Raw genomic sequence first — 22,072 nt, forward strand, 5'->3', positions numbered from 1 at the left:
ACAGAATTAATAAGAATGATAAACCCCTGGCCAGACTTATCAAAAAGAAAAGAGACATGACCCAAATAAATAAAATCATGAATGAAAGAGGAGAGATCACAACCAACAACTAAAAAAATACAAACAATTATAAGAACATATTATGAGCAACTCTATGCCAGCAAATTAGATAATCTGGAAGAAATGGATGCATTCCTAGAGATGTATCAACTACCAAACCTGAACCAGGAAGAAATAGAAAACCTGAACAGACCTATAACCACCAAGGAAATTGAGGCGGTCATAAAAAATCTCCCAACAAACAAAAGCCCAGGGCCAGATGTCTTCCCAGGGGAAATCTACCAAACATTTAGAGAAGAGTTAATACCTACTCTTCTGAAACTGTTCCAAAAAATAGAAATGGAAGGAAAACTTCCAAACTCGTTTTATGAGGTCACCATTACCTTGATCCCCAAACCAGACAAAGACCCCATCAAAAAGGAGAATTACAGACCAATATCCTTGATGAACATGGATGAAAAAATTCTCACCAAAATACTAGCCAATAAGATCCAACAGTACATTAAAAGGATTATTCACCACAACCAAGTGAGATTTATCCCTGGGCTGCAAGTTTGGATCAACATCTGTAAATCTATCAGTGTGATACAATACATTAATAAGAGAAAGAACAAAAACCATATGATCCTCTCAATAGATGCAGAAAAAGCATTTGACAAAGTACAGCATCCTTTCTTGATCAAAACTCTTCAGAGTAGGGGCGCCTGGGTGGCTCAGTCCGTAAGCGGCTGCTTTCGGCTCAGGTCATGATCCTGGGATCTTGGGAACGAGCCCCACATCTGGCTCCCTGCTCAACGGAGAGCCTGTTTCTCCCTCTCCATCTGCCTGTCACTCTGCCTACTTGTGCTCTCTCTCTGTCAAATAAATAAATAAAATCTTTAAAAAAAAAAAAAACAAAAAAAAAAACAAAACTCTTCAGAGTATAGGGATATAGGGTACATACCTCAATATCATAAAAGCCATCTATGAAAAACCCACAGCGAATATCATTCTCAGTGGGGAAATACTGAGAACTTTCCCCCTCAGGTCAGGAATATGGCAGGGTTGTCCACTATCACCACTGCTATTCAACATAGTAGTAGAAGTCTTAGCCACAGCAATCAGACAACAAAAAGAAATAAAAAGGCATCCGAGTCAGCAAAGAAGAAATCAAACTCTCACTCTTTGCAGATGATATGATATTTTAGGTGGAAAACCCAAAGACTTCACCCCAAAACTGCTAGAACTCATACAGGAATTCAGTAAAGTAGCAGGATATAAAATCAATGCACAGAAATCAGTGGCATTCCTATACACCAACAACAAGACAGAAGAAAGAGAAATTAAGGAGTCAATCCCATTTACAATTGCACCCAAAACCATAAGATACCTAGGAATAAATCTAACCAAAGAGGCAAAGAATCTGTACTCAGAAAACTATAAAATAAAATACTCATGAAAGAAATTGAGGAAGACACAAAGAAATGGAAAAACATGCCATGCTCATGGATTGGAAGAACAAATATTGTGAAGATGTCAATGCTAGCTAGAGCAATCTACACATTCAGAGAAATCCCTATCAAAATACCATCCATTTTTTTCAAAGAAATGGAGCAAATAATCCTAAAATTTGTATGGTGAAAGAAAAGACCCCGAATAGCCAGAGGAATGTTGAAAAAGAAAAGCAAAAGCTGGTGGCATCACAATTCTGGACTTCCAGCTCTATTACAAAGCTGTCATCATCAAGACAGTATGGTACTGGCACAAAAACAGACCCATAGATCAATGGAACAGAATAGAGAACCCAGAAATGGACCCTCAACTCTATGGTCAACTAATCTTCGACAAAGCAGGAAAGAATGTCCATTGGAAAAAGGACAGTCTCTTCAACAAATGGTGTTGGGAAAATTGGACAGCCACATACAGAAGAATGAAACTGGACCATTTCCTTACACCACACACAAAAATAGACTCAAAATGGTTGAAAGACCTAAATGTGAGACAGGAGTCCATCAAAATCCTAAAGGAGAACACAGGCAGCAACCTCTTTGACCTCCGCTGCAGCAAATTCTTCCTAGACACATCGCCAAAGGCAAGGGAAGCAAAGGCAAAAATGAACTATTGGGACTTCATCAAGATAAAAAGCTTTTGCACAGCAAAGGAAACAGTCAACAAAACCAAAAGACAACCGACAGAATGGGAGAAGATATTTGCAAATGACATATCAGATAAAGGGCTAGTATCCAAAATCTATAAAGAACTTATCAAACTCAACACCCAGAGAACAAATGATCCAATCAAGAAATGGGCAGAAGACATGAACAGACATTTTTCCAAAGAAGATATCCAAATGGCCAACAGACACATGAAAAAGTGCTCAACATTGCTTGGCATCAGGGAAATCCAAATCAAAACCTCAATGAGTTACCACCTCACACCAGTCAGAATGGCTAAAATTAACAAGTCAGGAAACGATAGATGTTGGCAGGGATGCGGAGAAAGGGGAACCCTCCTACACTGTTGGTGGGAATACAAGCTGGTGCAGCCACTCTGGAAAACAGTATGGAGGTTCCTCAAAAAGTCGAAAATAGAGCTACCTTACAACCCAGCAATTGCACTACTGGGTATTTACCCCAAAGATACAAATGTAGTGATCCAAAGGGGTACGTGCACCCCAATGTTTATAGCAGCAATATCCACAGTAGCCAAACTATGGAAAGAGCCAAGATGCCCATCAACAGATGAATGGATAAAGAAGATGTGGTATATATATATATATATATATATATATGTATACACACACACACACACACACACACACACACACACACACACACACACAATGGAATATTATGCAGCCATCAAAAGGAATGAAATCTTGCCATTTGCAACGATGTGGATTGAACTGGAGGGTATTATGCTGAGCGAAATAAGTCAATCAGAGAAAGACATGTATCATATGATCTCACTGATATGAGGAATTCTTAATCTCAGGAAACAAACTGAGGGTTGCTGGAGTGGTGGGGGTGGGAGGGATGGAGTGGCTGGGTGATAGACACTGGGGAGTGCGTATGCTATGGTGAGCACTGTGAATTGTGTTAGACTCTGGAATCACAGACCTGTACCTCTGATACAAATAATACATTATACACTAAAAAAAAGAAGATAGTAGGAAGGGTAAAATGAACGGGGGGAATCAGAGGGCAAGACAAACCATGAGAGACTATGGACTCTGAGAAACAAACAGAGGGGAGGGGAGTTGGGGGATGGGTTAGCCTGGCGATGGGTATTAAAGAGGGCATGTACTGACTGGAGCACTGGGTGTTATATGCAAACAATGAATCATGGGACACTACATCAAAAACTAATGATATAATGTATGGTGATTAACATAACAATAAAATAAAATTTAAAAAAATTAAAAGTTAAAAAAAAGTCATTGATCTAAAGAATATCTTCTGTAGGACTGTATGCTGACAAGTTGGTTGGTATGGTGTTATAGGCAGTATTCCAGAAAAACTTATAAACCGAAATATTTTCCTATCTGAGGTTGGGCTATATTTCTATCACCATTGGCCTTTCTGCAGAACACGTCATTTGCTATTCTGCAGACATATAAAAGCTCTGGAAAGACTTTAGCATCATCAAAGCACAGAAGAGAGGATGTTTATAAAATATATGTTACCCTTTGATCTCTGTTTTTGAATATTTCTGTCACCATTTTTTCTCTGCTTATCTGAACTTTCAAAACAAGATGAAGAATTTACTCACATTTAAGCATGTGACCGAGATTGCTAATGCATTGAAATGGTCAACCCTAACTATATATATGGTCAGCAGTCTACACAAGTTGCTAGAGACTGCAGTTATAACCTATTTCATCTATTAAAACACCATAACATAGGATCAAAAAAGAAAAATACATAAAACAAATACAACTACTGAGATGAAAAGCTTTAAGCAGTTATCTTCTGTGTGTATTATCTGAGCTTTCTTTAATACATCTGGTTTCCATGCCAGCTAAGGGGACAAATACCTGCAGGTGTGTGTTCATATTACACATTCAAAAATAAAACCCCAATAAAAATAGCCCTATTTTTCTGCCCTGTGATTTAAACTTTCCTTACCTAAGTATTTATACCGGGTTTCAGACACTCATTGAATTTCAACAGTGAAAAATAAACAAGATGCATCTCTATTTGGTTTGCAAGATAATTTGGTTATGCTGTTTGGACTTTTAGACCTCTTTTTGAATATAAAGTTTCTGGGTCTAAAAAACATTTATTTTAGAAGTAATAATTGGTAAATGAGGGGATTTCTTCATTATGATTCACTGACTCTGGTGATTTTAAGTGCGTTTTGTCTTTGGTTCATTTTAGTGTTTTATGGTGTGAAATTTACCTGCCCCCCTCTTTGATGATAGCTTTACTGCTACACTGATCTAAACACATGTGTAGATGCCACAGAGATACTGCCATTTGTCATAAACAAAAGAGCACAACAATGAGTAAAGGATCGTGTGCTCTGCCATGAAAAATATCCAGTAATATACACAGGGAGAATATGTTCTGCTGAAGTTAAAGGTTTGTAGTGCTAACAAGGATGGATTCATTAGGCCAATGGAGACTCATTAATATTTTTATTATTGTTTTCTAGATGAGAAATTCTGCTCTTCTCCAATATCTGCTTCTTCCTTCCATTCATAAGAGAAGCCACTAATAAGCCATGCACTTTTCCCCAGTAATCGCAGAATTAGCCTAGTCTTGCTCTTTTCTAATCTGGCCTCTACCAAAATTTGCTAGCTGGTAATCTTCATGTCAAACACAAGATTCCTTAGAGAAGTGGCTACTTCAAACTGGGTACATTATAATCACCAGAACAAATTTATAAAAAATGTGTATTCTCAGGTTCCTGTCTCCAAAGATTCTGATGTAGCAGACTGGGTTCCATAGAAAGACATGGAGTTGGAGCTTGTTTCACAAGACAGGTGTGTATCAATGCTCTAGGGAACAACAGCTATGAGGAAGGGAAGGAAGTGGGATGGGCAGGGAGCAACTGAATGGAAGGCCTGTAACTGGTATAGCCCTTTCAAGTTATCTTTAGCTGAGGCACAGGGCTCTGCCTTTGTAGCCCCCCAATGAGCAGGGGATACTGACTGTCTCAGAAAGGGGCATGGCTTAAGGTGAAGCCATAGCTTTGGTTAAGAATAATTCCTAATTTGTGGTCTTCTCCATTGCTTGTATCTCTCAGTCAGCAACCATAATTATTTGCGCTCTCACACAGAACTGTAAAGCCCAAAAATCTCAAATACTTAGAGCTAGGATATGGATCATTACCTTTGTTTCTGATCTCTTAAGATTTGTCCAGGTAAATGAGGCTATATTATGCATATCCTGAGGACCTGGGTATAGGGAACTAACTGCCTAGAGCTATTTCCCTCATTTGGAGGCAGTGGTTTCTGAAGCATTCAGAACAACTTAAAACTTTTCTCCAAGACATTTAGCAATCATAAATAACTAAAAATAATGTTTAAAATGCACATAACAAAATAAAATAAACTATTTTCATCTTAGATGATAAAAACAAATGACGTGGAGTCAAAGATATATTTCTGAATGGCTAGGGTAGTTTATTTGTTCATTCACTTAACAATTATTTATTGAGTACCTATTATGTGCCATACATGGTACTAGGCACTGGGGATACAGCATTGAGAGAACAAGTATACAAACTTTCCATGGGGCTTATTTTCACGTGGGATATATACAATTTAAATATATTGAATCTTACTAGCCAATAGGATCCAACAGTACATTAAAAGGATTATTCACCATGACCAAGTGAGATTTATTCCTGGGATACAAGGGTGGTTCAACATTTGCAAATCAATCAATGTGATAGATCGCATTAGTAAAAGAAAAGACAAGAACCATATAATCCTCTCAATTGCTTCAGAAAAAGCATTTGACAAAGTACAGCATCCTTTCTTGATTAAAACTCTTCAAAGTGTAGGGATAGAGGGAACATACCTCCGTATCATAAAAGCCATCTATGAAAAGCCCACAGCGAATATCATTCTCAATGGGGAAAGACTGAGAGCTTTTCCCCTAAGGTCAGGACCATGGCAGGGATGCCCACTCTCACCGATTGTTCAACATAATATTGGAAGTCCTAGCCTTAGCAATCAGACAACAAAAAGAAATAAAAGACATTCAAAATGGCAAAGAAGAAGTCAAACTCTCACTCTTCGCAGATGACATGATATTTTATGTGGAAAACCCAGAAGACTCCACCCCCAAATTACTAGAACTCATACAGGATAAAAAATCAATGCACAGAAATCAGTTGCATTTCTATACACTAACAATGTAACTGAAGAAAGAGAAATTAAGGAATCGATCCCATTTACAATTGCACCAAAAACCATAAGACACTTAGAAATAAACCTAACCAAAGAGGTAAAGGATCTCTACTCAGAAAACTACAGAACACTTATGAAAGAAATTGAGGAAGACACAAAGAGGTGGAAAAATATTCCATGCTCATGAATTGGAAGAATAAACATTGTTAAAATATCTATGCTGCCCAGAGCAATCTACATTTTCAATGCAATCCCTATCAAAATACCGTGGGCATTTTTCACAGATCTGGAACAAACAATCCTAAAATTTGTATGGAACCAGAAAAGACCCCAGGTAAGGGGAATGTTGAAAAAGAAAATCAAAGCTAGGGGCATCACAATGCCTGACTTCAAGCTGGATTACAAAGTTGTGGTACTGGCACAAAACAGACACATAGACCAATGGAACAGAATAGAGAGCCCAGAAATGGACCCTCAACTCTATGGTCAACTAATCTTCGACAAAGCAGGAAAGATTATCCAATGGATAAGACTATCTCTTCAAAAAATGGTGCTGGGAAAATTGGACAGCCACATGAAAAAGAATGAAACTGAACCATTCTCTTACAGCATACACAAAGATAAACTCAAAATGGATGAAAGAAGTAAATGTGAGACAGGAATCCTTCAAAATCCTAGAGGAGAACACAGGCAGTAACCTCTTTGACATCAGCCGCAGCAACTTCTTGCAAGACACATCTCTTAAGGCAAGGAGACAAAGGCAAAAATGAACTACTGGGACTTCATCAAGATAAAATCCTTCTGCACAGCAAAGGAAACAGTCAACAAAACTAAAAGGCAACCTATGGAATGGGAGAAGATATTTGCAAATGACATATCAAATGAAGGACTGGTATCCAAGATCTATAAAGAGCTTATCAAACTCAACACCCAAAAAACAAATAATCCTATCAAGAAATGGGCAAAGAAGACATACAAATTGTCAACAGACACATGAAGAAAATGTTCCACATCACTTGTCATCAGGGAAATACAAATCAAAACCACAATGTGATACCATCTTACACCAGTTAGAATTAACAAGACAGAAAACAACAGATGTTGGTGAGGCTGTGGAGAAAGGAGAAGCCTCTTACACTGTTGGTGGGAATGCAAACTGGTACAGACACGCTGGAAAACAGTATGGAGTTTCCTCAAGAAGTTAAAAATAGAGCTACCCTATGACCCAGCAATTGCATTACTGGATATTTACTTCAAAGATACAGATGTAGTGAAAAGAAAGGGCACCTGCAACCCAATGTTCATAGCAGCAATGTTCACAATAGCCAAACTGTGGAAGGAGCCGAGATGTCCTTCAACAGATGAATGGATAAAGATGTGGTTCATATATACAATGGAATATTACTCAGCCATCAGAAAAGATGAATACCTATCATTTACATCTATGTGGATGAAACTAGAGGGTGTTATGCTAAGTGAAATAAGTCAATCAGAGACGGACGAAGGACAATTATCATATGGTTTCACTTATATGTGAAACATTAGGAAATAACACAGAGGATCATAGGAGAAGGGAAGGAAAACTGAATGGGAAGAAATCAGAGAGGGAGAAACACCATGAGAGATTCTTGACTCTGGGAAACAAACTGAGGGTTGTGGAAGGGGAGGTGATTGGGGTTTGGGGTAACTTGGTGGTGGGCATTAAGGAGAGCATGCGATGTGATGAGCACTGGGTGTTATACGTAACCAATGAATCACTGAACACTACATCTGAAACTAATGATGTACTATATGTGGGCTAATTGAATTTAAATAAAAATAAATACATAAATATGTATATTAAATATTAATTTCCTCATCTATAAGAAAGGCCACCTGTCTTTCATGGTTAATGTAGAGAGTTATATGTAAAGTACTCAGCTTCTGTTCATAGTTATTCCAAGAAAACTTCCATTACAGACATTTTTGGTCACATGTAATAAAATAATAGAAAAGACCATTCACCATGGGGGATGGGGTGTCCAGGATTAAAGTATATCTTTATATAAGTACATTATTAAAAGTAGGTTAATTACAACTTCACCTATCCTTCTGAGAACCATGGATAGAATCTGGGAAAGATGATCGCCTCAACTCATGCTTCTCATACACCAACTCACCTCCTCTTGCCTGAATTGGTAGAATTTCAGGGGACAGAAAACAAGTGGCAACCATGGGGAGACTTTTGAAGATACCAGAGACATTTGAGCTAACAGGTTTGAGCCATATCTCAAGAAAAAATGGATTGGAAATGATACAGAACACTGGTCTCAGGTCTTAAACGTAAGAAACACTAGATCCTGAGCATGAAGAGATTTACACTTAAAAAAAAAAATTTATTTGAGAGTAGATTATTTTTAGCTAAGTAATTTTCTTGCTATCTTAGAATCAAACAATAAAACAACAAAATCAAACTTCTTAATAAATGTATGAGCTGTACTGCATTTTTTTTATAAAACTGAAATTATATGCTTTTTGTAGTATCAAGTTTAAGAACAATTTTTGGGTTAGTCTGACTTCTTCCTAGCTATTCCTTTTACCAGCTGAGTGACCTTGAATATGTTTTGTGTGACTGTGAATATGCTGCCTCACTTCTTTAAATACGTTATCCCACTGCACAACAGCATTAACAAAACATCCTCATGTGATTATTGTGCGTATTAAATGAGGTAATTTAAGAGATGTAAATAACCCAGTTCGTATCTAGCAAATTCTTATTTATTGCTTTATTACTATATTGCTTTATTACTTTATTACAGTAATAGTGATAGTTATTTGTATTAGTATATTTAGTAGGTTTATAAATGTATTAAATAAAACATTTAGCATTTGATCTCTAGCTACACTTAATTTATTCCAAAGTTGTCAAAATGGAGCAAATCCAACCATTTCTTATTTTTAAAGCAAATTTCTCATTTCTTTTAAAGAGATGGAAAAAAAGATACTTTTTTTGTGGAGTTTTGTTTCTGTAACAGGAGAACTATCCAGAAGAGGAAAGATACTGTGGCTCGCTACATTGGATCTGCCCAGATGTCATGAGTGCTCATATGGATTATAAAAGAGTGGGCATGACCTTGGTATGGTCCTTTCCTGAGGTTTGTATTTTTTGTTTTTGTTTTTGTTTTTTTCTCCCAAGTTTTTATTTAAATTCCAGCTACTTAACATACAGTGCAGTATTAGTTTCAGGTGTAGAATTTAGTGATTCATCATTTCCATACAACACCCAGTGCTCATCACTACAAGTGCCCTTCTTAATACCCATCACCTATTTAACCTATTCCCCCTGGCTCACCTACCCTCCAGTAACCATCAGTTTGTTCTCTATAGTTAAGAGTCTGTTTCTTGGTTTGCTTCTCTTTTTCTTCCCCCATGTTCATTTGCTTTGTTTCTTAAATTCCACATATGAGTGAAATTATATGGTATTTGTCTTTCCCTGACTGACTTACTTCACTTAGCATAATATCCTCTAGTTCTATCCATGTTGTTGCAAATGGCAAGATTTCATTCTTTTTTATGGCTGAGTAATATTCATTGTATATATATATATATGCATCCTTAGTATATGTGTGTGTGTGTGTGTGTGTGTGTGTGTGTGTGTAGACACACACCACATCTTTATCCATTTATCAGTCGATGGGACATTTAGGCTCTTTCCATACTTTTGCTATTGTTGATAATGCTGCTATAAACATCAGGGTGCATGTAGACCTTCAAATCAGTATTTTTGTATCCTTTGGATAAATACCTACTAGTGCAATTGCTGGGTCGTAGGGTAGTTCTATTTTTAACTTTTTGAGGAAACTCCATACTGTTTTCCACAGTGGCTGCACCAGTTTGCTTTCCTACCAACAGTGTAAGAGTGTTCCCCTTTCTCCATATCCTTGATCCACATCTGTTGTTTTCTGTGTTGTTAATTTTAGCCATTCTGACAGGTGTGAGGTGATATCTCATTGTGGTTTTGATTTGCATTTCCCTGATGATCAGTGATGTTGAGCCTTTTTTCATGTGTCTGCTGGCCATCTATATGTCTTTGGAAAAATGTCTATTCATGTCCTCTCCCCAGTTTTTAACTGGATTTTTTTGTTTTTTTTTTTTTGGTATTTAGTTTCATAAGAAGTACATGATTTAAATAAGCTTATTCTCCACTCAATGAACTAATAGGGTGGGTGATAAATTGCTGGGCTGTGCTGCATGAGATGTTTCAAATTCAGGAAATTATTTATTTGTGTATGAAAAATATTTGTCTTCCCAAAAGAGCCTGTTATGATAGCCTTCAATATTCATTCATTATTAAGTCAAATTGCCAGGTTATGGAATAAAACTCTGTTTTAGAAGAGAAAGCTAATTATTGAACTTCTAAAAGCTTTCATCACCAAGCTAGAATACTTAATGTTTAATATTTGAGTTTCTTTATCAGAAAATAAGATAACTGGTTTTAAGTCTCCTAAAAATTCCTCCTACAAATGCCTCCTAAATTAAACTATAATCCCTGCCACCCCCAAACATTTCTCTTCTTTGTAGAATTCTAAAGGGAAACCTGCTGTACTTACACATGCTAAGATATAATTTTCCAAAGCCTGTGCCCTGTCCAATTTTTCTAATAGCTCTGAGAGCCTAATATAGTTCCTATATTCAGGGTATATAAAGCCTGTCAACATTAAAATTGTCTCTTTCTTTCTCTGTCTGCCTCCTACCCCATTCTAACCTCCCTCTCCATTCTTATTTTAAAATGCATTTAGCTCTTAGGACATTTCTCAGACTTTTATTCTTCTCAGTATCCCAGAGCCAAGAATTTAGCTCTCCAAAATATTAAAATCATTTAACTCACATTTACCTCATATTTTTAAATAAATCACCAGTAACATATTTAGATTTCTTTTGACTAAAGTAGAATACTGAAGATGCTTCTCTTCATTAACACAAACTTTTTAAAGCATTCTGATTCCCACTCAACAATAGGATATCCTAATGACAAATATCTTTTTTGCTTAAGTAAGTTGTCCTCAATAAAAATATATTCCTATAATATATAATTGATACCAAGTATATTTTTATGAAATTTTATAGGAAACATTTCTCTAAAGCACATACATGCATATTAAATATAATGATTATCTAAAAATATATCTTCACATTTTTTTTTTATTTTCTAGATTTCTTTTGTAGCCCCAAACAACATTTAGTTTTTCACTAAATAGTTGCTTATCACACAGTTGGCCAGCAATTTCCAAAGTCATGCTTTGTTAGAATAGTGTCAAGAGATGCAATGCAAGATACAGATTGTGTGATCAAGTGTAAGAAATACCTTTGAATTGCATAATGTACATTGGCATTATAGAAGCTCTGTGAAATATGGTAGCCATGACACTAATCTTGTTTAACTCAAAATTCATAACCTTAAAGAACACTGACTTAATTAATTCATCAACAATCAATATTTGTGTATTGAACCAATATTTTTAACAATTATTGTGTGTCAGGCTGTATTCCTGGAAGAAAAAAACATAGATGTCGGTAAAAAAAATGATTCTGGTCCTCAGAAGTTTATATGCTGATAATAATAATAATAATGATGATAATAATAATAATGGGAGCTCTTTTTTATATGAGTAATGTCAATTAATTATTAAAACTGTTTTAAACATTTAAAGGCACCGTTTTTTAGATGAAAAGAAAACCGAAGCACAGAGAGAAAGAATGTAAATTCTCAAGGCAACAAATTGTGTAAGTAAGAACTAAGGCTAAAAACCAGGTGTTCTACCCTCAACCCTGTGTTCCTAAATGCTAGACTACAGGTGCTTAAAATCATGTCTTTGCAAATCATACAACCAATTGTAGGTAGCTTGATATCCAGGACTGTTCCATCCTGTTAAAAGTTTATATTCTTTTCCTAACATAGTTCCTGATATATTATATTGCCATAGACACTGCCCAATAAATAAACAAATAGCTGAACAAGCATATGTTCACCACTGATCTAAAAGACAAGTAACTGCTGCTCAGTTATTGCTTCCCACTGAATAAAAAATAGGTCAAGATTAGCATCTTTCATATTCTTGCTTTCCTCTTTTCCATCACCAGGACTACAATTTATGTAAAAACAATCTATTATCAACTATTTGGTTTTAAGACCAAAACCTGTTCAAGACCAAACCCTTCACCATTCCCATAAACTGACCAATGATCATTCATTATTGTCTTGCTCTTCTTACCATTGACTAGTTCCTCTCTATTGGCTCTACTCTCTTCTTGGTTTGCTCCAAATTTAAATCCATACTTCATTCACCATAAACTTCTAACCCTCCTCATATCAACTTCTTAAAATATAGTTAATACTCACCAATTCCATATTTCTCTTCAATTCCACTTCCAATAAAACTTCAAGTCATGATGACTTCATATTTTTAAATATTTTACAATCTAATCAGCATCTGTTCATTCACTCACCTAGCTTATCAAACAATACTCTTGAGAGATTCGGTCCTTCCTCTCTCCCATTCTCAGATGAAATAAATCACCATGCACTATAGATTCTACCTCTCTCTCTCTCTCTCTCTCTCTCTTTAATTGAATCCATCCATTTCTCTCTGTGTTCAGTATTATGATTCTCTTTGAAGCCACCCTTGTTTCTCCCCTGGATTATTGCCATAGCCTCCCTACTGTTTTCATTGCATTTTCTTTTTCACTTCTCACCCATTCTAACTCTAGCCAGAGGGATGTGTGTAGGAATGTGACTGCCATGCCCCTGCTACTATTCCTGGTAGAGGAACATGCAGAAGGTATAGCTACAATGTAAAAATAATACAAAACTGCAAAGAAAGACACCATGCTCCATATGGTCCTAGTTCTGGTGCCAGACCCATATAATCCACTTCAACTTTCCTACTAATCCACACTTGTTTTGGCTTTTGCAGGAAGGAAGAGAAGGGAATTGTCATTTTAAGAAGAAAATTTCATAAGTTATTGATACTTTTTCTCCTCCTTTCCTATAAATGGAGGGTGGAATCAAATGCTGCTACCAATTCTCCATTCTTTACTCCTAAATTGAGAAAACTCTACTGAATTTTGATGAGCCTTCACACCACTGGTGTTTCTTTTGCAATATGGGCATGCAAAAGAAGAGACACAGTAAAGCTGAGATCGCAGCCTCTGTGATTCCCACTTCTTGGTGTGGAAAGGGTCTATGTGTTTCTCCTAGGGGCATGGAGGGTAAATGAGCACTGAGCACCTGCAGTATGTGGGTATGAGATAGAAGAAGAGTTATAAGAATGTGGTAAAACAAACAAACAAACAAAAAAAAACAAAAAACATTTCCACCTCGATTGGCTCACCAAAATTAGAGAACTGTATGGGGGGGCGCGTATTGTGTGACAGCCTGAACAACAAGTGCACCCCATGGGAGAGAGTATGTGGATACCAACAGCACACTGGAAGCCAATAGCAATGCAATTAGAAGAAAAGAATATCTATAACCAACAAGGGAGGAGTCTGAAAACTTGTAACCAATGTGTGTTTTTCTTATCTAGGCTAATATTTTTTTTTGCTATCCCCTCCCCCTGCCATTCCCTGCTTCTGCAGTAGACACCAGGTCTATGCAAAACAAAAGTGAGGATAAGGGTTAAAAAAGAAACTAGGTCTAACCTTGCTTCCACCTTTGCCCTCTGGTAACTTATTGAAACCAGTAATAACCTGGGTCTTAGAGAAGTGTCCAACATGACAGAAGCAAGAGCTAATATTTAAAATTCACTGAATATTTATCCAAAATTAGAGTGTTTTAAAATCTGAAAAATTCGTGGATGGAACTTTTTTTTTTTTTTTTTTTGTTAAATTCTGCGATTCCATTTGTTGGCACATTTAAATTCTCTTGTACCTAATACACAATTAATGAGGTTTCAAATATTAAAGTTGATCTTAATTACTGTTTAAATACTATGGCATCACTGAATTGAGATTACTTAATTCATATCTGTTAGCTCTTCTTTAAAAAAGCAAATATAGGGGTGCCTGGGTGGCTCAGTCGTTAAGTGTCTGCCTTCAGCTCAGGTCATGATCCCAGGGTCCTGGGATCGAGCCCCGCATGGGGCTCCCGGCTCAGCGGGAAGCCTGCTTCTCCCTCTCCCACTCCCCCTGCTTGTGTTCCCTCTCTCGCTATCTCTCTCTGTCAAATAAATAAATAAAATCTTTAAAAAAAAAAAGCAAATATGTGGGGCACCTGGGTGGTTCAGTCGGTTAAGCATCTGCCTTTGGCTCAGGTCATGATCCCAAGGTCCTGGGATCGAGCCCCACATCAAGCTCACTGCTCAGCGGGGAGCGTGCTTCTCCCTCTGCCTGCCATTCCCCCTGCTTGTGCTCTCTCTCTCTGTCAAATAAATAAATAAAATCTTTAAAATATAGATAAAAAAATAAAAAAAGCAAATACGTATAATCATCCCCTTGATTAAATGTCCTCAATGACTTTCCACTGAAGTTATGATAGAATCTAAGCAGTTTTTGTCTAAAAAGCACCTCCATAATTTATCCCATGCCTCTTTCATAAGCTTTATTTTCATATATTTCCCAATTGCTCTGTGTGTTTTTTGTTTTTTTTTTTTTAATTTTGTTTATTTGACAGAGAGAGACACAGCAAGAGAGGGAACACAAGCAGGGGGAGTGGGAGAGGGAGAAGCAGGCCTCCCGCTGAGCAGGGAGCCCGATGTGGGGCTTGATCCCAGGACCCTGGGATCATGACCTGAGCCGAAGGCAGACGCTTAAAGACTGAGCCACCCAGGAGCCCCTGCTCTGTATGTTCTAATACTCTCCCTAACGGGATAAGATTCGAAGGCAGACGCTTAAAGACTGAGCCACCCAGGAGCCCCTGCTCTGTGTGTTCTAATACTCTCCCTAATGGGATAAGATTAGATCATTATGCATATATGATTTGGGAAACAACATTATAAAACCCCTCTAGTTCTCTGGATTAGCCCTGTGTTGCAGAATATAAAATCTTCTAAAAAGCTACTTCTTCCAAGCCTACATGTGAGTAGATATCTAGAGTTGCTTATTGTGATAACTTGCCAAACTTGTATCTTAGTTTTACTCAGCTATAATTACCTACCACCCTGGAAGTGTTCAACTTATAAACTGCACACCATCATACAGACATGATTGAATAATAAATATCCAAAATCTACTTAATAAACCACAATTTAATGCAAAAAAAGGTCTTCACTGAAAGTAAATATCAAAGACATATCACCTAACCATTGTTTTTCCATTGGATATTGGGTCTAATCAATGTATTGTTCTTTTCTGACATGTAACATTCATGTAGTTTTTCTATGTCTAAGTATATAAAAAGCTGAGATAAAAAGCAAAGATCCTCTATCACAGAGGGGAAAGAATAATTACTAAGTATCATTCTGCATTAAGTATTGTGTGGGGCACTTTTTATAATAATGCAATGAGGTAAATATTATTCCATGTTATAAATGATGATACTGAAGCACACAGGGTGAGCCAATTCTCTAAGAAAATCCTTCATGCATTTATCTTTGCAAGCTACAGTTTTAAAACTGGCATTTGATTAACATTCACTTTTCCACAGATCAGGGGACCTGATGGGAGAGAGCTTATCTTCGCACTTCTTAAAATTACACAGAAGAAAAAGTATAAGAGAAATAGAAAGAAACTCAGAAATAACAGAAGGAGATAAAGGAAGGAATGATGAAAGAGAGTGAAGAATCCATTGAATATCCAGTTTAAAACCTCTTTATGTTCCAGGAAAAAAAAATAAATACGTGAATAATTCTTTTAAAAGTCACTTTATTGATTTGACCAATAAAACACAAAAAAAGAAAATGCTAAGAACCTTGAAGCTATTATTAAATAACTGCAAGTTATAGTAACAAACTACCTGAAGACAGGTAAAAGGCCCTGTATTTTGATTGTGAACAATTAGACTTACAAAGGACACTTTCCTATTAAAAAGGCCATCAAAAGGGAGATTTACTGCTAACATGGAAATATGCACAGGAATAATCTCTGTTCCAGCTTATTTCTGAAAGTCAGTTTTTCCTTTAGGCAAAAAAGAAAAAAAAAAAGATATGGAACTTGGGAGTTGATACTCAATTTTTAAATTAAGAACGGTCAAAATGAAACTTAATGCCTTCCCTCAGTAAATAGTACACAGACTGTTTAAACAGTTTTCTAGGGGTGCCTGGGTGGCTCAGTCGTTAAGCGTCTGCCTTCGGCTCAGGTCATGATCCCAGGGTCCTGGGATCGAGCCCCACATCGGGATCCCTGCTCAGTGGGGAGTCTGCTTCTCCCTCTCCCACTCCCTCTGCTAGTGTTCCCTCTCTCGCTGTATCTCTCTCTGTCAAATGAATAAATAAAATCTTTGAAAAAAAAATAGTTTTCTAAAAGCTTTTCAACATTTTTTAATCATGTAAAGTATGTTTTCCTAAAACACAACCATCATCTCTAGCCAGGACCCAATTAGGTACCTGTTATATTTCTGAAACCAAAGAGACATTTAAGAATATTGGACTTTTTGGGGCACCTGGGTGGCTCAGTCGTTTGGCGCCTGCCTTCGGCTCAGGTCATGATCCCAGGGTCCTGGGATCGAGCCCCACATCGGGCTCCCTGCTCAGTGGGAAGGCTGCTTCTCCCTCTCCCACTCCCCCTGCTTGTGTTCCCTCTCTCGCTGTGTCTCTCTCTGTCAAATAAATAAAATCTTAAAAAAAAAAAAAAGAATATTGGACTTTTTTATTTTCTTTTTAATTTTAAGACTTAAACCTGAAAGAATACCAGTTAGATTTAACTAGTCAAATGGTTTTGCTTTTACTAGCTGTGTATATTCAATTCCATTCAGTCATGAATTCCAAAAACATGAAAAGCATTCTATTCTAGTTTTTAGAGGGAAACAAACATGGTGTGGGTACTCAAAAAAGGAATTATATGAACTAAAGGCCACCCTGTGTCATTTTTTATAAATACCCCAAGGAGGGGCGCCTAGGTGGCTCAGTCGTTAAGCGACTGCCTTCAGCTTGGGTCATGATCCCAGGGTCCTGGAATCAAGCCCCACATAGGGCTTCCTGCTCAGCGGGAAGCCTGCTTCTCCCTCTCCCACTCCCCTTGCTTGTGTTCCCCCTCTCGGTGTCTCTCTCTCTCTGTCAAAATAAATAAATAAAATATTTTAAAAAAATAAATAAATACCCCGAGTAATATCCTCATAGTATCTTTATTTTCTCTTGAGGTATCCTATAGCTAAAATTCCTTTCCAAAAATTTGTTGAAGAAGTTGGGAAGGGTGTTAAAAACATGATTAGTTTATTTTTTTCAAGTTTTTACTTAAATTCTAGGTAATTAACATACACTGTAATATTAGTTTTAGGTGTAGAATTAGTGATTCACCATTTACATACAATACCCAGTGTTCATCAAAACCAGTGCCCTCCTTAATACCCATCACCCATTTAACCCAGCCCCCACCCACCTCCACTCAAGCAACCTTCAGTTTGTTCTCTATAATTCAGAGCCTCTTTCTTGGTTTGCCTTTTTCTTTATCCCCATGTTTATCTGTCAAATTCAAAAATATGAGTGAAATCATATGGTATTTGTCTTTCTCTGACTGACCTATTTCACTTAGCATAATACTCTCTTGCTCCATCCATGTCATTGCAAATAACAAGATTTCATTCTTTTTTATGGCTGAGTAATATTCCACTTTGTATATATACCACCTTTTCTATATCCATTTATTAGTTGGACACTTGGGCTCTTTCCATACTTTGGCTATTGTTGATAACGCTGCTATAAAGGTGCTGTCAGGGTGCATGTAGCCCTTCAAATCAGTAATTTTGTATCCTTTGGGTAAATATCTAGTAGTGCAATTGCTGGGTCATAGGGTAGTTCTATTTTTAAATTTTTGAGGAACCTCCACACTGTTTTCCACAGTGGCGGCACTTACACAACAGTGTAGGAGGGTTCCCCTTTCTCCGCATCCTCACCAACATCTGTTCCCTTCCCTCATTGATCCTGTGAGTTCAATATTTCTAGCTTTGATTATTTACCTGTAATATAACACACAAAAAAACCTGTCACTGTAAATACTAAAGGTATTCTGATAACACACTATTTTTAGAAGAAAATATTCAAATGACATCTATTTCTATTTTAAAGCTGCAACTTCTAGATTCAACCGTGCAGTATTTGCATTTGTATTTCAAATGAGTAGACCATATTTTATTACATAAGAAATCAACAAGGTGATATAAGCTTTGTCTTAAACTTTATTTAATGCAGAGTTGATAATTGGTAGCATTGAAGTGGCCCTTAACATAGGGTTTAGAAAAATTCTCTTCCTTTATTTATAGAAAATGTCCATTCAATTGCTATTGCATTAAACTTCATTTTTTTTTTTTAAAGATTTTATTTATTTATTTGAGAGAGAGAGAATGGGAGAGAGAGAGAGAGCACAAGAGGGGGGAGGGTCAGAGGGAGAAGCAGACTCCCCGCTGAGCAGGGAGCCCGATGTGGGACTTGATCCCGGGACTCCAGGATCATGACCTGAGCTGAAGGCAGTCGCTTAACCAACTGAGCCACCCAGGCGCCCTATTGCATTAAACTTCTAAAGCATGAATCCAATAAGCAGCATTATGGCTTATTAATTTTAATTCAATCCCTTTCACTTTTGATGAATAATACAACTTCTTCTAATACACATAAAACAGAATCAGAAAATATTACAACAGTGAAGTTGAAATCTTCTACTTTATCAGATTTTTTTCTTAATTTATATCTCCCCTTCATTTATTTTTCTTTGTTCATTTATCTTTCTAATATTGCTGAATGGAGTTTTAAAGTGTTCTAAAAGCGATGCAAAATCTGTGCTGCTTTCAGGTAATGCCTCCCAGGTGCAACTTCTAAACCAGCCTCCTTCTGCTTCAACTGTCACATTTTAAAATAAATTTGAGACTTACCATCCACCGGCTATTGAAGTTCATGAATTAATTGACTTGAATGTTTTGGCTTTCTTTGATCTAAGCTATTTTCTCAGTAATACTGTGATTTACCCGACATTAAAGGGCAAACTGAGCAATGAGTTTCTGGAACTACATTCGTATAAAACAGCACCAGTTTACCAATGAATGGCATATAGTCTGACTTTAGATTTTACTTCCTCTTACTCTCTTCATTGTAGTGGCAAAAAGTTTTTTTTTGTTTTTTTTTTTTAAGATTTTATTTATTTATTTGAGAGAGAGAATGAAAGAGAGAGAGCACAAGAGGGGGGAGGGTCAGAGGGAGAAGCAGACTCCCTGCTGAGCCGGGAGCCCGATGCGGGACTCGATCCAGGGACTCCAGGATCATGACCTGAGCCGAAGGCAGTCGATTAACCAACTGAGCCACCCAGGGGCCCCGTGGCAAAAAGTTTCTGATATCCATCTTTTCAATTTAAAATGAGAAGGGAAAAATAATTTTAAAAAAGAATTAATCTGTGCTTCATATAACTGAATTTTTACTATTATAATTTCAGTCTAGGTAAACAGATGTAGAAAATATAATTCCAAGTATCTGTCTGTATTATTAAGAAAATCCTGATGCAGATAGATGTTTGTGATGGACAATATGATTCCCGCATCAAAAACACAGAGACATTTTCTTGGTATCTCTCCTTGCACTATTTATTTATTGTTATAAATAATAATTTCACTGTATTATTTTATACCCCAAATTGTTTACCTCCTAAATTGTATTGTACACATCTATCTAGAATTCTGCCAATTCTGCCTTCTTAATATTAAGGGCTCTACCTAAGAATCTCAAATTGTGAAAACCAGAAACTAGGATTAATAGATTGAGGATGAGAGGAAAATAATTCCGAAGATAATAAATCCAAACACCTGTTTTAATGAACAAATTAGGCTGATACAAGCAGGAGACATACTGGGTGGGCACAAATAAATGGGAAATAATGTTAGACATGTGACCCTAAAAGAACCAGTTGAAATCTTTTTACATGGATTCATATAGATCAATCAAGAGATTCTTTCTGAGATAATGAGCTTGAACATTATGTAAGCTTTCTAATGTTAGCGGCTGTATTTCTAACCTTAATATGGAAACCTGATAGATGTTTTCCAGTGCAGAGGGGTGCAGAATTGGTAAATGGGAAATGAAAGATCCCTGAATTCATTGTTTTTGAAAATCCGGACATAGCTGTGCCTGAACTGCTGAACTTTTCAAATAAGGTAAGCCAATAATTTCGTTGTTGTTGTTGTTGTTATTATTGTTGTTTTTGTTGCATTAATTACTTTTAACTCAGGTCTCTGTCCTTTGCAAAGGAAAACACCATGACCAAAATGAGTTGAATGAGTTGTTGGATAAGTAGAGGAAATGAGGTAACTTGAGACCACAAAATGATCTAGAACTTGCTGACAACCTTAGTGCTTGTCATTATTACCAAGGAGACAGATGCAACTAAGAAAGTGTACAGCTTGTCTGAGCAACTATGTCCTAGATCTCATAACACCTGAATTTTTTTTTTTTTTAAAGATTTTGTTTATTTATTTGACAGAGAGAGATACACAGCGAGAGAGAGAACACAAGCAGGGGGAGTGGGAGAGGGAGAAGCAGGCTTCCCGCAGAGCAGGGAGCCCGATGCGGGGCTCGATCCCAGGACTCCGGGATCATGACCTGAGCCGAAGGCAGACGCTTAACGACTGAGCCACCCAGGCGCCACCTCATAACACCTGAATTTTAAACCTCAACAGACATGGATAAAGAGTATGAATTAACTGTTTTATAAATAGAGTTTGGGCGCCTGGGTGGCTCATTTGGTTAAGCATCTGACTTTGGCTCAGGTCATGATGTCAGGGTCCTGGGATCGAGCCACCACATTGGGATCCGTGCTCAGCCGGGAGTCTGTTTCTCCCTCTGCCCTTCCTGCCTCTCACGCTCTCTCCCTCCCTCTCTCTCACTCTCCCACCCCCGCCGCCGCCGCCGCCCCCGCCCCGCCACGCTGCTCATGCTTTCTCTCACTCTCTCAAATAAATAAAATATTTTAAAAAAATAGAGATCAGCTTATTTTGCCAAACATTTTTAAGACTTTTTTATTTATTTATTTTAGAGAGAGAGAATGAGAGAGAGAGAGCATGAGAGGGAGGAGGGTCAGAGGGAGAAGCAGACTCCCCGCCGAGCAGGGAGCCCGATGCGGGACTCGATCCCGGGACTCCAGGATCATGTCCTGAGCCGAAGGCAGTCGCTTAACCAACTGAGCCACCCAGGCGTGCCCCAAACATTTTTAAATACCCTAACAGGCTGCCGTGAAGAAAGGAAATATTAAAATTTAAAGACATTGCTTTCGATGAACTTACAGTCTACTTACAATACAAATAGTTATAAAAGAAATTTTTAAAAAAGTTATTAAGGCCTTAATACCAAGCAAAGGATTCAATATTACTTTACCCCTTTTTAAATTCCCCTAAGCGTTTCTTTTCCCTCATTAGTAATGTATTTGTCATCTCCCCCCTCCTCATTTTAATTCCACTATTGGCCACTGCTATGTAAAGTAAAGGATCATAGGATCTTAGAGTCAGCAGAGACTTTAGATCTGGCAGGTCCAACCCCCTTAATTTATAAGGCATGACTAAAACTT

This window comes from Phoca vitulina, unplaced genomic scaffold, assembly GCF_004348235.1.
Source record: "Phoca vitulina isolate PV1807 unplaced genomic scaffold, GSC_HSeal_1.0 scaffold14, whole genome shotgun sequence".
Lineage (NCBI taxonomy): Eukaryota > Metazoa > Chordata > Mammalia > Carnivora > Phocidae > Phoca > Phoca vitulina.